This window comes from Elephantulus edwardii, unplaced genomic scaffold, assembly GCF_000299155.1.
Source record: "Elephantulus edwardii isolate Elephantulus edwardi_28Jun2011 unplaced genomic scaffold, EleEdw1.0 scaffold00115, whole genome shotgun sequence".
NCBI classification, from domain to species: Eukaryota; Metazoa; Chordata; class Mammalia; order Macroscelidea; family Macroscelididae; genus Elephantulus; species Elephantulus edwardii.
The window spans coordinates 622248-640542 of NW_006399865.1; the positions used below are offsets into that span (position 1 = coordinate 622248).

At 46.1% G+C, this 18295-nt stretch overlaps 1 pseudogene; it reads left to right on the top strand.

Annotated features, from left to right (window-relative positions):
- The first annotated feature begins 604 nt into the window (after positions 1-604).
- On the top strand, positions 605-1723 carry LOC102851428 (annotated as a pseudogene).
- The last annotated feature ends 16572 nt before the right edge of the window (positions 1724-18295 follow it).

Below are 18295 nucleotides of genomic sequence, written 5' to 3' on the forward strand. Positions count from 1 at the left end.
GGGATGGGAGTGTCAGAGACAGTGCGATTGGCACAGGACAGAGCGGAGTTTAGGGCTGTTGTACATAGGGTCGCTATGAGTCGCAGGCGACTCGACGGCATATAACAACAACAACAACAACAACATGTATACGTTGAGAGCTCTGGTGGCCTAGTGGCAAGAACCTGTGCTGAAATCCCAAAGGCATGCAGTTCGAGGCCACCAGTTGCTCTGTGGAAGAAGGATGGGCAATCTCTTCCCGTGTGATGAACTACCACTGAAAACCCAACAGCGGACCAGCTATGGATTGTTTCTGACTCAACAACAACATGTATATGCCAGTTAGGGAATTTAGAAACATTGGTAGCATTCAGTGTGAAGAATTACCTCACATTTCTAAAGGCTTCCAGACCAAGTATAATTTATCCAACTGAATTTACCTTGCAATCAACAGCAAGGACCGTTTTTATTTGCATTATTGTCTGAATTAAGAGTTTTGGCAAGAGCCAAGAATGGGAGTTGAGTCTGTCTTATAACTGCACACCTGGCCACCTCTCTTCTCCTCTCCTCGCTCTCACCGCCTGCTTTCCCTCCAGCTTGCTGGCCGCCCAGAACACCTTCCACCATGTCCACCTCAGCAAGTTCCCAATTGAACAAAGACATCAAGCAGGTGTATATGGCCCTGCCTCAGGGTGAGAAAGTCCAGGCCATGTATATCTGGATCGATGGCACAGGAGAGGGACTGCACTGCAAGACCCGAACCCTAGACTCTGAGCCCAAGAGTATAGAAGAGTTGCCTGAGTGGAATTTTGATGGCTCCAGTAGTTTCCAGTCCAAAGGCTCTAACAGTGACATGTATCTCACTGCTGCCATGTTTCGGGATCCTTTCCGCAAGAACCCCAACAAGCTGGTGTTCTGAGAAGTCTTTAAGTACAACCGAAAGCCTGCAGAGACCAATTTAAGGCACACCTGTAAACGGATAATGGACATGGTGAGCAACCAACACCCCTGGTTTGGAATGGAGCAGGAATACACCCTCATGGGGACAGATGGCCACCCCTTTGGTTGGCCTCCCAATGGTTTCCCTGGACCCCAAGGTCCCTGTTACTCTGGTGTGGGAGCAGATAAAGTTTACGGCAGGGACATTGTGGAGGCTCACTACCGGGCGTGCTTATATGCAGGCATCAAGATTGGGGGGACAAATACAGAAGTCATGCCTGCCCAGTGGGAGTTCCAGATATGTCGCTGTGAAGGAATTGACATGGGAGATCATCTCTGGGTGGCCCATTTCATCCTGCACCATGTATGTGAAGACTTGGGCGTTATAGCAACCTTTGACCCCAAGCCCATCCCTGGGAACTGGATCGGTTCTGGATGTCATACCAACTTTAGCACCAAATCCATGCGAGAAGAGAACGGTCTGAAGTACATTGAGGAGTCCATCGAGAGACTAAGCAAGCGGCACCAGTACCACATCCACGCCTATGATCCCAAAGGAGGCCTGGACAACACCCGGCACCTGACTGGATTCCACGAAACCTCCAACATCAATGACTTTTCTGCCGGTGTGGCCAACCGTGGTGCCAGCATTCACATTCCTTGGACTGTTGGCTAGGAGAAGAAGGGTTACTTTGAAGACCGCCGCCCCTCGGCCAACTGTGATCCCTACTCGGTGACAGAAGCCCTCATCTGCACATGTCTTCTCCATGAAACTGGCGACGAGCCCTTCCAGTATAAAAACTAAATGGACTAGACCTCCAGTCATCACAAGCCCCCCTCTTTTTCATCCCACGGCCTCTTCTCCTTTCTCCTACTTGTTTCTACTATCTGTAATTCAGAGGGCAAAATATCGAGGTCTTTTTTATTTCTCAGGCCCAGTTAATAACTCTTGCTTTTGGGGGGCCAGGGTAGAGGGGTCAAGTTCTTAATCTCTTCACGGCCATCCCGCCCCTTTTCCCTGCCACTAAAGCTTTCTTGAAGACTGAGGAATAGTGCATTAGTGGGGAGGGGGTAGGGAAACATAACCACTGCTTCCATTTAATCAGCATGTTTGTCCAGTAGGCATAGCTATCCAGACAGAGCATTTATGTTTGTGAAGGAAGCAAAGGAGGAATTTATTGAGGTAGCTGAAGTGGGAGGGCCTGACTTAATTCTGTGGTAAAGTTAGGATTTCATTGTTTGGGTGGGAGACTCCATGGAAATTGAGAAGGAAGGTAGGGATATGACTGGACATATCCCTGCCTTAAGAAAAGATTGATACTACTTGGCCCTCAATGTTATAACACAAAGCAGAATAGTATTTTTATATTTAAATGTAAAAACAAAAAAATTATATATATGGGTGTGTGAATATGTGTGTTTTCCTAAAAAGAAAAGGAGTCACCAAGAGAGAATTGATTTGAGTAGTCTGGTTAGAAGTCAGCCTCTCCTTTTGAGAAGGGTGAAACACTGCTTGAGAAGTGGGCTATTATATTCTACTACCACATGCAGGTTTCTGCCCACCCTTCTGAAAGGAGTGGACGCCAGTCAGCCAGTGTGTGGAAGCAGGAGGCTTTGGGTCATCAAGTTGATAAGATACATGTACTTTTACATACACTCACATACACAAGAGTTTAGAAATAGGAGTTGGCTGGTCAACTTAAGCATGTTACCAACAAGGGGGTATTGGGTTATTTTCTGGTGGGAGTAGCATGCCACTAAAGCAGGCCTTTTGATATATTTAAAAAATTTTTTTTAAAAAGAAAAAAAAAAGAGTTTTGGCATGTACTATATCCTTCAAGGTTCTTTCATTTTGAAAGATATTATTGAATCTTCCTTTATGAAATGATTTATGGTAAGATTGAATTTGTACTCTTTAAGGAAGTGATCAAAGTACCTCCTTACTCATAATTAAAATAAGTTCCCGTTTGTGGTTAGCATGCTTGGTTTGCCTTGACCTTCAACTGAAGTCTTAATCAGCCGTGGCTAAATGTACTGATACACAGTGGATCGATGTCTGTTTTCCCAAGACTTCCTCTACATTGACACAGAATTCTAGTTTATATCACTGTGATTATGGAGTGAATAGATTCCAGGTAGAATATTTTTTTGTGAAATCATCTAAATAGGATGATCTCTCTTTTAAGCAGAAAGATGGGCACTCTCCTCCGATGCAATTCACAGTCTCTGAAAGCCTGCTGGAGGGTCAGCTATGAGTTGGCTCCAACTTCATGGCAATGAGTTGAGCTTGATTAAAATTCTAGAAAAATCCTAAATTTGATTTACTGTATGGGCTTTCAGATCTCTAGCCTCTAACACACCTTGTTCAAAAAAGAGGGTACCCTGGAAGGTTTTATTCTCTCTGATGTAATGTTATTCTCTGAGTTTCTAACTCGGTCATAAAGCAGCACTGGAAAGAAAATGCCCTTACAGTGTGTGTATGCTTTCCCTGGACAGGTATCATGATGATGGCGCCCGACCAGGCAACATTTCATTCTGATGTGTGTGGTGTCACCGCAAGGTGGAGCTGACAAACAGCAGTTAACAATGGCAACATGGTGAGTGTGGAGGGGTAGCCAGTGTGGAGGGGTGGCCAGTGTGGGGGCGTGGTGAGTTGTGTCATCACCAAGAAGTTTTGCGCGTTCCAAGCACAGAACATTCACATGCAAACCACTGCTTGATGTCAGCCACGCAGCACTGTTAGGATTAAGGATCATGTGGAGCCGTTGTGTTTGCACTTGGGTTGCCTCTTCTTGGTAGCTTTGTTTTGGTTTCATAGTTGCAGGAGAGTGAAAGATCTGAGTGTGTCAGTCACCTGCTGCATATGTGTGTGTGTATAATGATGACAATAATTGATGTCGATGTCAACACTGGTGACAGGGAACACTCGCCTCTGGGAGAGCTTGCCTGTGTGCCATGCTCCAGCTGGAGGAGGTCTGAGATCGCCTGGCCTGGCCTTGGCCTGGCTATAGCATCTGACTGGCTATGGCTCCAGTCTGGGTCTGGGCCCGGCCTGGTCTGGCCCTGGTCTGGCTATGGCTCCAACTTGGGTCTGGCCCTGACCTGCAATGGCCTTGGCCTGGGTCTTGTCCTGGCCTGGTCTGGTCCTGGACTGCTATGGCTCTGAGCATGGCTGGTCTGGCTCCAACTTGGCTATGGCCTCAGCCTGTTCTGGCCCTGGGCTGCCTGTGGCTCTGGCCTGGCCCTAGCCTGCCTGTGGCTCCAGCTTGTGTACGGCCCCCGGCCTGTTATGGCCGCTGCCATGGCTATGGCCCCGGCCTGCTATGGCCCTGGCCTGCTATGGCCCTGGCCTGGGTCTTTCCCCGGGCTGGCTAGGGCTCTGGCCTGGCTGTGGCCCCAGTGTTTTGTCAGAGTTCACAGGAATGCTTGTCTGCAGAGGCCATTACCCTTGGCAGACCATGCAAATTTTATTTGCCTTGTGATTTGTGGGGAGACAATAGGAGCCACCGCCCTCCCCTGCACTTTCCATTTGATTTAGCAAGCAAGGTGGGGCAGATGAAACCTCGCCACCTGACAGGGTGGCCGCCAGAGGTGGGGTTTTTTACTCCAGGGCCTTGTGGAGCCCTTTGTTGTGTGAGCCTTCCCTGAGTTTGGCTTCTTGGTGTCTGTTGCAGGCAGACTGTCTACACCAGCTGCCAAACCTGGGCCTGGCCAACTCCCTGGCTGGAGCCTGGGCTTGTTAGAGTCCTGGCTCCTAGGAGGGCACTGCCGAGGGCTGCCAATGTGTGTCCCTTCCTAGTCCTTCTGCCTCTCGGCTCTGCTGACCTCTACTCGCCTTCTAAATGGCTGCCATCTTGCTTGTGAACTGCTGTGATGATAAACAGGTTTCAACAGGGTTGACAACAGGAAGGTAGACAAGGAAGAAAGGCCTGGTTATTTACTTCTCAACATAAACTACTAAAACCCCTATAGAGCATAATGGTCCCAAGCAATCACAGGGCTGGTGGGAAAGCAGGCAGCGTCAGCATTGTGTGTGGGAGCTGGCCATGAGTCGGGTCTGAGCCCACAACAACCACCAAACCCAAGAGTGGGAGGATTTGTAGTTTTCTTCTTACGCTGTCCATGCTGACTGTTGTTAGGTGACGCTGTGTCAGTGTGGGCTCATAGCAACCCATTAACAACATCTCCGAACCTTGCACCATCTTCACCTGTGACATGCTCCAGCCAATTGCTGTGGTCATTGCGTCAAATCATCTTCTCGCTCTGACTTTGACCTTTCCCAGCATGGTGCATTTTTCCAAGGACTGGCCTGTCTTGACATTGTGCCTGAATGAGACCAAGTTTCCCCTTTCTCACCTGTAAGGAAGGCATCTGTTTTCGTCCAGGAGCAGAGAGGAGGTACAACTGAGTTTTCGCCCTCTGCCATTGCTGCTGTTGCTTCTGCTCCCCTTCAGTCCTCTAATGACCTCAAGGACTAGCAGAATTCATGCTCTATAAACATGAAAATCAACACATCTGTCTGTTCTTTTAAGCCTTTCCTTTTTGACAATTTATTTTTGAGAATATATGCAGAAGCACAGAAGAGTTAGTCCAATTCAGTAATTTCTGAATGTGCAGGTTGGCAATATTTGTGCATTCTTTGAATTATATTAACCACTCCTCCCCTCCTTTTCGGAACTTTCTCCTCCATTAATGTAAACTCACCCACTCTCCTCCCCAACCACAGACATCTACTCTTTCAAGTTTCTGTTGTCACTTTGAACCTCTATGGACAGTTCTTTATAAGAACACAGTGCTCCAGAAAGAAATGTTACTAATTAAGCTGTACAGTTGTTTGGTTTTTAAAAAGGCTTCAGGAGATATTTTATGTGTAAGATGTAAAGATTATCTCAGGAGTTGGAATCTAAACATTTTAAAGAACAATCTTTTCTAATACTAGATTTATCATCAGTTAGAAGAGGTTGGGAGATTTTCACTGATTCCACCTGTTGATCTTTAAAAAACAGCCACATCAGTTTATGTTGGAATCATTCTTCCAGCGTGACTGAGAGGGTGTTCAAAGAAGCTGATACTTTGGGTCAAAGAACCCAAGGTTACTATGGAGCAGAAATCAGTGGGATGGAAGGTACAAAGAGCCTTCCAAGATGAGCAACAGCATTGAGTGTACACAGAAGTGGTAAAGGAATGACAGGTTGCAATGAACATGCTTAAAGGAATGGTTTCCTTTAGGTAGGCTGGGTTAGGCACAGTTTGTTCCGACTTGGGTAGCATATCTATAAAATGTCTATGTGGGTATGACTTGCTCCCACTGAACTGTACAGTGATCCTTGGATTACTTTGAGGAAATTGGATATATTCCTCCAAGACTTTTCCTGTAAGAACTGGTGGAGCCACAGGCCACACGTATGACATTTCCTCAACTTAGTTGAGACATTACAAAAAGTGTGTGGCTCTGGAGTCATTTGAGAGATGAGTGACAAAGGAATTGATTGTCCTGATACCACTTCGCAGTAACTGGAGTTGTTACCACAAACTCTGACTAAAAGTGCTTCTATTCACTTTTTCAAAAGAGATTCATTTCTTATGACTGCCATCAAATCTACACAGGTGAGGTTTGAGTAAGGAAGAAACCTACAGTGAATATTCATTTTCAGATGCTTTTCATGGATAGAGGGCAATAGGAAAGTGGTCAGGCCCTTCAAGGCTGCAGACCTGAGGCCCACACAGACAGGACCTGCCCTGCGAGGTCTGGGCCTCACAGCTTTCACTGTCAGAGCAAAAGGAGATGATCCAAGTTGGTTGCCGCCCAGCTGACCTTGACTCCTGGCAGCCACACGTGTCTCAGGATTGAACCAGAACTATGCTCCACACTTTTCAGTGGTTATTTTCAAAAGCCAATTGTCAGGCCTTCGTTTTCCGGAGGAGTTTCTGGGTAAGTGCTAACGTCTAGCATCTCAGCTGGCAGCTACATCGTTCCCCTATGTATATCGCTCAGGGACTCGAGCCGATAAGCCAGGGTACTCTCTTCTTTTTTAAAATTCAGATAGTGCATTGCATTTTCTCCCTTCCCCATCTAATGCTCTTACGGATTAACTGTCAGGACTATCCCAAGGCCATGGTAGCTGCCATCCTGCCAGCTCGACTATTCCTCTTTCTCGATGTTTCCACTTGTCTCGATGATAAGGATTTGCAGTTATTTCGTTTGTTTTGAAAACAATCCTATGGCAGTGGGAGCTCAAGCTTATTTTTAACTGGTCTTTTAGATTTTGGAAATTTTCCACCTTGTCGTGACATTTGGGGATGGATCTTAATAGTGTCCACATGTAAACCGTCCAAATAGAAACCATCTGTGAGCACCTAGCCCAGCAGACATGAAGGAGCTGCTGGTGGGGGCTTGTATCTGCACACAGCATTCCTGGGCTCTCTGTCCCTCACACCCCACCACTCTCCAGTTGAAACCAAGGAACTATGGACACCCAGCTTGGTTTCTCCTCTCCTTCCCTTCATTTCTGGGGGCAACCTGCCCAGGGGAGCATGTGTTTAGGCCTGATCCTCTGTGCTGTGAATGCTATAGAGTTACGTGTCCATATGCAGAAGTCTACAATTGTTTAGTGCTAACCTTGGTTTAGCAGAAAATGGAAACCTCTATGCGGGTTTGATTCGCTGTTAGCCCTTTGTCAATAAACATGCAATATGCATGCTCAGAACCAGCTTTTGTCAGTCACAAAGCTCATGTGTAGCCGTCTGTCTGACTAGTCTGCAGAAGATGACTCCAAAGACTCACGTCTGGCATTCCATCTGAGAAGTTTGAGAAATCGACCTGGCTTAGAAGCTGAGGAGCAAGTTACTTGGTTTTGAGTGGAAGCACCGCCTGCCTTTCAGGTGTTGGCATTTGTGACATGGCTTGTTGAGTTGTTATTTTTCTTTGGTGGGTCAGCACAGTTCGGGACCATACTGATACTTGAGTTATGGCTGTCAAGCTACCATCTGCTCACGGTGAGCCCATGTGTGTCCGAGAGCGATTCTGCTTCCTAGGGTTTCAGTGGGTGATGTATGGGGAGTCGATGGTCCACTCCTTCTTCTGGTGGACTTGGAGCCCATAGCTGATCACAGGCCTGAATTCTCATCTATCAGGATATCAGTCACATTGAGAACCAGAAATCTCTGTCCCACTGCCTCAGTCAGTTGGTGTAACCTGTCCCTGTTCTCGTGTCCAGGTCACATTCTGACCCAGCATCCAAGGCCACAATTTGAACTTTTCCATTAGTTCTTTTCTCTTTTCTGTCTTAAGGATCATCTTTTGTGAGGCTTCCAACCACAGAGGGGACTCCATTAACGTTTAATGCTTCAAGAACTGTAATACCAAAGTGTAGGGTTTGGACATACGGAGTTCTTCTCTTGATGTTAAGAGTCTGGACAGCCCAGTGCAGAGCACTGGCTCTGGGAAAAGGTGCTGGCTGTCAGCTCTGGAGGAAGGTCTTTGCAGCTTCTGTCTCCCTTTTCCCTGGAAATCTCCGTGCATCTTGCCTCAGTCTTCTCATTTGGTTACTCTTTTGTCTGTCTCTAAGGAAATTGCCTCTGGACACATCCTGTGCTATACTATCTTATTAGTATTATGAATAATCCCCAAAGTGATGACAAGCACCAGTACAGATGATAAGATCTGGGGGAGGACACGGTTCAAGCCATAGCATCCCACTCTTCACCGCCTCCCAAAGTAATTTTCTTCCCACACGCAGAACAGTCTCTCATCACATCATCCTGGAAGTTAAGTCTGCTCCCCGTCCCAAACCTCATCTTCTCAGAACCAGTGTGGGGAAGGTGTTAGTCGTCTGAGACCATCTGGGCAGTCACCTGCCCTGGAGACTCTGGGTGTTGGTTGGCCATGCTCTCAGGAACCTGGCGGAGGCCCCTCAGGCCTGGCTTCAGCCCACCAGCATGCTCCCTTGGCATGCGACTACCCATCTTTGTCCATCTGACTACCATGTTACCACCTGTTCACTCATTTGATCTGGTCCCATTTAGAAGTGAGTTATCCATTAAGTTAATGAGACAGGATTATCACACCAAGATCCTTACACTTGACCACCTCGCACCACCTTGGCCAAGGAAGGAGAGTTTCTTTGAGGGTATGATCAGCATTTAATACGTAAGAATGTTCTGGCAACATCCTTTTTCTTGTAACCCACTCCTCATTTCAGTTCCTGAGTGTCTTAGGTAACTTGATGTGATGATGTCCATATTTTTGTGAGCCAGCAACCTGTCATCTCACCTGCCCAGTTGGAGTTGTCAGCCCTTTGCCTGAGCTGGGAAAAGGCTCCAGCCTGATGCCTGACTAATCTATTTGGGACTTCTGGGCCTCCACAATCACTCCCGCCATTTTCTTAGTGTTTTATGAGTTCTGTATGATATTACAACAAACTCTGGGACCCAGAGACAAGACCCTGGAAGATGTAGTAAGCTGCGCCTCACAATCAGTCTAGCTGTGTTATCTGATACTGTATTGCCTCTCATCATTCCTATGCGCTTTACCTTCTACCCTATAGCTTGACCCAGGGTGCTGTGGAGCAGGATCACCAGAGCTACTGAGGACATCCGAGTCCTGACTGCTCACATTGAGGTTGGAGGTTCAAGACTTTGTAATCTTTATCTGAAAAAAAAAAAAATCTCTGTATCGACAACCCCAAGGAACATAGTTCTACTCGGACCCGTATGGGGTTGTCAAGAGTGGGAATCAACTCCAAGCACGGTGCTTATTGGTTTTATTTTCAGAGGAAGACCCTGGACAAGATGGAGCAATTCAGTGACTCGGGTCATGGGGTAGGTGTGTTGGAGACACGTCGGCTCAGGATAGAGCCGGCTTCAGAGCTGTTGTACATAATGTTACTATTAGTTGTAGGCATCTAAATGGCACATGACAATAAACAATTGTTAGATGATGTCAGATAGACCAGGACTCACAGTGAGCCTGTCCGGGGTGCCCTAACCGGAGCTGCTCTCACCACTGTCCCCATGCTCACGCCCCTTTGTAATCACTGTGTGAATCCACGTCACTAAGGGTCTTCAGCTCGTTCTCAGAACATTTCCAGTCTGATGTCTTTCTCCAAGGACTGCTCTCCTGACAGCCTGCCCAAAGTATGAGACAAATTTCACCACCCTTGCTTCTAAGGAGCAGCTTGATTTAAAATCAGGATAAGGAACTGTAGATAATTAGATTGGTTTTGAAATCCTTTGTCATACTTTAAATATACTCTAAAATTAAGTTTTTTAATCTATAAGGGAGTTCCTCTTAATCAGGAGTGAACATGAGTAAGAATTATATTCATCTCCGTAACTATCTGTCTTTCCCTTGGGAATGTTTGTGCTGAGACATTTGTATACTTCTAAATGCTGTAACATTTTGTAAGCTTTATTGATCAGTCTTTCCAACACCTTAGTGAATTATATGCGTATTTGCAGTGGAACATAGATGTCCCAAGATTCTCACATGTTTTGTAATGATTGAGGGTAAGAGCCGTGTCTAATGGAAATGACAGGCGTAATTTATTTATGAACACATACATGAAATTCAACCTTGACTAGAAATTGGGTGTTTTTCCGCAAAGCCATGGGATGCTAATGCTTGTACATAAAATTGCAGAATTTGACCTGCTTTATAATGCCAGCTCAAATGTAACAATCAGTGGTTCTTTACAAAAAGGCGATAAAAAGATCATGAAAATGGTATTCATTCTTCTTAGATCTAGAAAAAAATCATCATTGTGTAACTGGCAAGTTCGGGATCTCTGGTGGCAAGTTAGGGAGCCCATAGGGAGTTGGGCAGCCAACCCAAAGGTGACCCCTTCTGGTGAGTTGACTCCACCGGTGGGAGAAAGATGGGCGATCTCCTCCCATGTGATGTACAGCCTCCTGAAAAGTCACTGGACGGTTAGCAGGGTGTCGCTTCTGACTTGACAGCAGGGAATTGGCCTTTGAGTTTCATAGACAAGTTACATGTTTTGAATGAGTTTGTGCCCACACAAGCTTCCCTTCGTGTCTTAGTCCCAGGAGTTTATGACTGTTCCCTTTGAAACTAGAATCTTTGTGAGTGTGATTCATGGACAGGTCAGACTGGAGCAGGGTGGGTCTCAACCCCATCTGAATGGTGCAACATTGTGAAATGATAAGGAAGGCCAAGCAATGTCTGTGTATACCATATGCTGGAAGGGACAGGGAAGGGTCCCCTCATAGGAGATCATGGCCCTGGTGATATCCTGGTTTTGGACTCCCAGCCACCAGAACTATGAGTCAGTGACTTTATTCTTGCGTTGTTTTGTGCTATTTAGTCAGAACTAACTCATAGTGGGTTTTTGGAGGCTATAAATCACATAGAAGGAGATTGCCCACTTTCTCCCATGGATCAGCCAGATGGATTAGAAAGGCCTGCCTTTGGGTTGTCAGCATAGCTCCTTACCACTAAGCCATTGTTATGAGACACCTGTTTTGTGCTGCTTTGTAACTGCAGCCCCAGGGAGCTACTACAGATATACAAGCATACCTCATTTTACTAGGTCTGCTTATTAATGCAGATGTTTACCTTGCTCTAAGTATCAGTGCTAGTAATTGCATTGGTAAAATCTAGAGACTCAGGTGTGCCTGATCCAGGCCATGGTCTTTACAATTACTTGCTACACATCAGAAAGGAGGCTAATGAATAAGAATGACAAAAGAATTGATGTCTTTGAGTCATGGTTCTGGAGAAGAGCTTTGAACTGTCAAAAGAATAAACAGTTCTGTCTTGGAGAGGGTGAAACCCAGCTCCTCCTTGGAGGGAAAGATTTTGAAGCTCTGTCTCACGTACTTTGGGCACGTGGCCAGGAGGGACCAGTCCTTGGAGAAGAACATCAGGCTTAGAACGGTGGAGGGACAGTGCAGTAGAGGAAAACCCTGGATGAGATTGATTCACCCAGTAAGTGAGGTAAAGGGAGCAGCTGTGTCAGAGACGTAGAGACTGACTGAGGATAGGGTAGAGTTCAGAGCTGTTGTGCATAGGGTTGCTATAAGTTGTAGGGGACTCGAAGGCATGTAACAGCAGCACCTGTACATAAGGTTGCTGTAAGTTTAGGAGACTCGATGGCATGTGACAACAGCACCTCTATCATTTGCCCATGTAACTTTAAAGGGACCCACATGCCCCATTCCATGTGGATAGTTCAGCTTAGCTTTGAGGTGTGTGCAAAGATGGACCCCGAATATTGAGACCAGAAGAGTTTTAATAAACAAAATGACAGAAACGACAGTCCCTGCAGTATTTTTAAATAATATGCGAGCTGACGTACATGTTTTATAGGCCCATACTGATTTTTTTTAAAAAGTTCTAAATCATATGGGAGAAGATTGCTCATTGTTCTCTCACAAAGCAGCTGGTGGATTTAAACCATGTTCCTTTGGATTGGCAGTGCAACTGCTTACCGCTAAGCCATCTGGGGTTCCTGAACTTTAATTTTTAAGTGGCAGAAAGGAAAATCTGGAAGAAAAAAAAATACAGGTATCAAGAGTAGCAATTTTAACAGAGATTTCCATGGTGTGTGATAGCCATATATGTATTTTCTGCTGGTGCTTTGGTCTGGAAGGCAGAGTGGGTTTTCTCATACTCATTTCACAAGTCAGGAAAGTGCTGGTGGCAGAAATGAAGGCCACCTGTTCTAAAGGGCAGACCTGGTCTCATAGCAAATCTGTGATCAAGGTGCTTTTTTCCAAAAGCTTGCTGAAGACGAGAGTCCTAATGCAATTCTAAAGCCATCATTGTTTCTGTGGAAGGCCTGCGAGTCAGAGACCCTTAGTCAGACCTTGGCATAGGCACCTGGTCCTCCTTTAGGACACTAGTCTGCAGCACACTCTCTGTGGCACATGTGGGAGCCTCTACTCCCCTGGCGAGTCCTCATTTAGTGTCCCTCTCCCAGACAGCACTACCAGAAATCCAACCTGGGTTTAGAAGAGGTTGTAACACTAAAGACATTATTGCCAATGTCAAACAGATCTTTCCAGAAAGCAAAGAATACCAGAGGACTGTCTCTCTGTGTTTCATTGGCTATGCAAAGGCATTTGACTGTGTGGCTTACAGCAAACTGTGGCTAACCTTGAGAAGAATGGGAATCCCAGAAAATTTGATTGTTTTTATGCAAAACCTATACTTGGACCAGGAAATGGTCATCAGAACAGAGCAGGGAAACACTGCATGGTTCAAAATCAGGATGTGACTTATCAACAACCTGTATTATACAGATGATACAACCTTGCTTGCTGAAACTGAGGAGAACCTGAAGTACTTGCTGCAGAAAGTCAATGACTGTAGTCTTCAATATGGATTGAAGCTCAACATCAAGAAGACAAAGATTCTCACCACTGGGCCAATTGGCAGCACCATGATGGATGGAGAAGAGATTGAGGTTGTTAACAAATACAACTTGCTTGGTTCCACAATCAACATTCTTGGCACCAGCAGTCAGAAAACCAAAAGATGAATTGCACTGGGAAAACCTGTCAGGGACTTCTCCAGAATGCTAAAGAGCAGTGATGTTAGTCTAGAGATTAAGGTGCGCCTGATCCAGGCCATGGTCTTTGCAATACTTGCTATGCATCAGAGAACTGGACAATGAATAAGGATGACAGAAGAAGAATTGATGCCTTTGAGTTGTAATGCTGGTGAAGACTATTGAATATACATCATAGACTGCCAGGAAAATAAATAGGTCTGTCTTGGAGAGGATGAAACCAAGTTTCTCATTGGTGGCTAGGCTTTTGAAGATCCATCTCACATACTTTGGACATGTGTCCAGGGAGGGACCAATTCTTGGAGAAGGACATTATCCTCGGAAGGGTGGAGGGACAACATAGGAGAGGAAGAACCTGGATGAGATGCACTGACTCAGTGACTGGGATAATCGGGGCTGGTGTGTCGGAGTCAGTGAGACTGGATCTGGACAGGACAGACTTTAGAGCTGCTGTAAATAGGGTCACCATGAGTTTCAGACGACTCGACGGCACACAGCAACAACAAAAACAGCAGAAGCACCACTGAAGAAAGACCTGGTGACCTACTTTTGTGAAGATTCTAGCTCAGAAAACCCTGTGTGAGGGGTAATCATGAGTCTGAAGGGACTCGAAGCCATTTGCAGCCCTCTTCCCACACTGCAAATGAGGCTCGTTTACTCCTCTTAAGTAATAGCTCTCAGGATTGTGGAAACACAGAAAACGATGAAAAGCATCTACATCATTAATCTCCATTAAGTCGCTCAACCCGTAGTACTTGTCAGCCAGCCTATAAACAGAGTCCATTGCTCCTTCTAAAAACTAGGCAATTTATCATGTTTCTTTTACATGGGCTCAGAACAACGCAATCTAAGCCCAAAGGGCTTCTCTCCGAAAACCTCCTGAGACCGAGCACACTAGCGCAGTCTGATGTCTTCACTGCCTCTGGAAGTCCTAAGAGACCCGCTCCCCTAAGAGGACTCTGAGCTGTGTCTCTGAGCCATCAGCATTGTGTCCTTATTTCCCTAACAACGTCCTGGTTGATTAGCTAGTCTTGGAGGCCAGGCACCTGCACCACCTCTTCCAGCCATGGCCTTGTGTCCCCTGGAGGCTCAGTCCAGTCACATCTGCGCACTGTGGTGCCCCTTTTGGAGTACCAGGTTGGACCCCTCCTTCCAGGTGCAGTGTCATCCCCACCATGTCAATCCAGCTTTTTCACGGCCCTGCTCAAATGCAGTCCCACATGAACCCTCCCTTCTCACACCAGGCTGATGTACCTCCAGGGAGCTGGAGAGCTGCTGAGTACTCACCTGAACATCGAGGTGCCATTTCAGCCATGGCAGCACAGAAGAAAGGCGTGGCCATGTGTTCCTGTAAAGGCCTAGGAATGCCAGGGGGACCATTCTACTTGATAGTACAGGGGGCTTGCTGGGAGTTCAAAGGGATTCAGTAGCAGCTAATAGCAGTAACAACAACAGAAATGTCACACGAGTACACAGTCCAGCTGACACCTTTATTTCAGCAGAGGACCCAGCTGGTCCATGCCTGAACCTCTGAGCTGAAAGACTCGTAGGCTGACAAATGAATATTGATTTAACTGTGAAGATTGAGAACAAAAACTGAAGTTCAGTGTGGAAGAACTGTGAATGAAATGATCAAGCTATGATCAAGCCAACCAGTTGTCCTGCGTGAACTTGCCACGCCTTCATGTGTGTCACGAGCAGAGCTGGGCTGTAACCTCAGGCATGCAGGGGGCAAGGAATCTAGCACGGCCCGTGGCCCACCAGAGAACAAAGCAGTGGGCCTTGGAAATGCAGCCCGAGCTCCTCAGCACCCAGCGCGCTGAGACTTCGTGTCACCTTCTTTGAGCATGTTGAAAAGTCCTTGACAAGATGAATTGACAACGGTGACCGCATCTGCAGCTTGGAGCACAGCTGAGGTGATGAGGATGGCTCAAGATAGGGCCAAGTTTTGATCTCTTATACATATGGTCCCCGTAAATTGGAAACAACCTGAGGGCATTTAACAAGAACAACCATCTTACCGAGGCAGATTGTCACACCTTGCTCCTAAGGAGTGTCTGATAGGTTTAAACCTCTGACCTTTTGGTTCACCGTCCAACCCATTGTGCCACCAGAGCATACACATGTGCAGACTTGTGTGTGTGTGTGTGTGCGCGCGCATATTACATACTCCCCTGCTAACGGAAAAGTTCCTCCAAGGGAGAAAGATCCAGCAATCCGACCTCATAAAGGCTGCAGCCCTGGAAATCCCATTAGGGAGCTCTGCTCTGACAGGGCTGCTAGGAGTTGGAATCCACTCGGTGGCAGTGGAGCTTTGAACAGTAAATTGACTCAATGCCTTCTTGGTTACTAAAAAAAAAACCCCCAAAAACAACAAAACCAAGAAACTCCCTACAAAAACCCAAACCAGAACAAAACAAAACTGTTACCCTGCATTGTGAGGAGGCCTGTCTCGAACAAATTCATCCATGATATATCCATGAAAGTATTTACATGCTAAAGGGGAATTTTGTCATAAGTAGACTGTGCTTGGGAAAACAAGAAAATCGCGAGGGTTTGAACTATCTTTGTATTTCTTAAGTACTTGAAGAGTGGGACATTGAAAGAAAACCAAGCATCTTTCTAAGACACTTCAATTAGGGGTAAAACATGTCTGCCAGAGTGCCAGACACTTTGATGTTTGTGTAAATGCTTCAGAAATTACTGTGCCAATTGCTTTTTCCAAAATCTTATTATGACTTAAATCATAAAAAGGATTTCCCTCCCCCTATCAGTATAGAATTACTCTATTTATGATAGGTACACATCTTATAGATAGAGAAATGTGATCTTTTATAGGAATTGATGGGTCTGGATACCAATTTTGGTTAACTCAAGTATCTGAAAGCTATGTTGATTTGTGTCTGTTAGCTTTACTTAGCTTCGCTTCTCTGAAAAGCCCAAGGTGCTCCTGAGAGAAGCTGTGTGTATTGAGGAGGGCTCCCTCTGAAGGCAGCAGAGGAAAGAGATGGTCAAGGTGAGAGGGAAGCAAGTGGACAGAGACCTTGAGCTTGACACTAAGTTGAGTCAAACTGTGTTACACATTCGGCACAATGTGTACAGTGTCTAGAAAATGGGAAACATTTTTTCAGATGAGCGCCAGTGGAGGAAGATGGCGGATACTAAGCAGCAGGTATGGAATGCAAGCAATTTCTCTGTTAAACTTGAGCAAACTCATCACCCTCAAGTGCAAAGTTGCTCCTTTATGACTGTGGCATTGATGATGTCTAGGGGTTCTCTGGCATTCAAATCTGCGGTTGACCTTGGACACCTACCGCTGTAGAACTGCTCATTCTGTTTCCAGTGCAACCAAAGCCTTTCATCCCCTTTCTGATTTGTGTCTCTTTCCTCCCCACTTGCCTGATAGCCAGTGTTGAATCCCTACACACTACAGCCCTCTATAGACCCACAGAGCTCATGCAATGTGGGGGTTTACGTCTCCCCAGAAGATCCAGGATGAAATGCCTGGTGATGGACAGCCGAAAAGTCAGTCATTGAAAATAGGGCACCAGGAGTTGCCATCGACTCAGTGGCATCTGGTCCCAGCTCCCCATATCAGTAGAATTCTGCACGGAACTCTTTGAGATTCAGCAAAGGACTCTTTGACCTAGTGGTGCCCACAGACCTATTCTTTCAATGTTTGTAACTGGTGTTTTATTTTGTTTTTGTTTGTTTTTTTAAAATGACATTTCCTTTGCATAAATAAGAGCCTATCTCAGAAACCCAAGCACAATGCTGTTGGGTCGATGTCTGCTCACAGAAATGCTCTAGGCAGAGTAGGACGGCCCTGTGCTGGAACCTCTATAGTGTACACTCCCTCACCGTCCCCCTGGAATGGCGGCTGACTTCCAGCCGTGACCTTGAATTAGCAGCTGCATGCTTACCCATTGAGCCACCGGTGCTCCTTCAAAGACTCGTAGACTTTGAGGATTTGGTTTTCCGGATGATTAAAACATGCTAAAAGGGCCTGTGGTATCGTTGCCAGGGAGTTTTGAAAAGTTAGCTTTAATACTAGTTGCCTGCGTGATCAAAGGAGACGGAGCTTCCTCTAAATAGAGCACTTCTTTGTCCTTCGTCACTAGCCGTTCACTCCAGCCAGTTAAACCTGGCAGAGTCTACACGTTAGGCACTCCTAGCACAGAGCACCCACAGAAGGCAAGCCTTTGTGCATTGCCCTCTTCTATTGGGGCCTAAGCTGCAGTCACATCTTCACCTGTAAACAGTGTATAATATTTTTGTTTGTAAATCGTATATAACACTGTGGGATTATATTCACACAGAAAGTTTGTCATTGAGTGTTAGGCCTTGATTACATTTTTTTTTTTACTTTATTATTTTTGTGTGTGTACTGTCAGATCAGATCCAATTGGTACAGGAGGAGATTGTCCCTCCTTCTCCAGCTGGTGGATTCAAACCGCACACCTTTGGGATTGCAGTGTAGCTTCTTGCCACTAGGCCACTAGAGCTTGCTCCTGATTGCCTTTTGAGGGCTTCACACCTCAGTTGGAATATCACTTCATTAATTGGTCCATGGCTTTTATAGTGGGAACGCTGAATTTGAGTCACAAAGGTCTTGAGCCCCTGGGGTTTACCCTCGGCAAGTTCTGATGACATAGTCTCCTTGGTAGTTTGGGCTCAGGGGGCCCTGGTAGCTTAGTGGTGATGAGTTATTCTGCTAACGGAAAGGTATTCAGTTCTAGCCCACCAGCTGCTCTGTGGAAGAGAGGTGAGTAATCTTCTCTCATTCGTTTAACTCCCTCTGAAAACCAACGGAAGGGTCAACTGGGAGAGCAGGTTATGCTGCT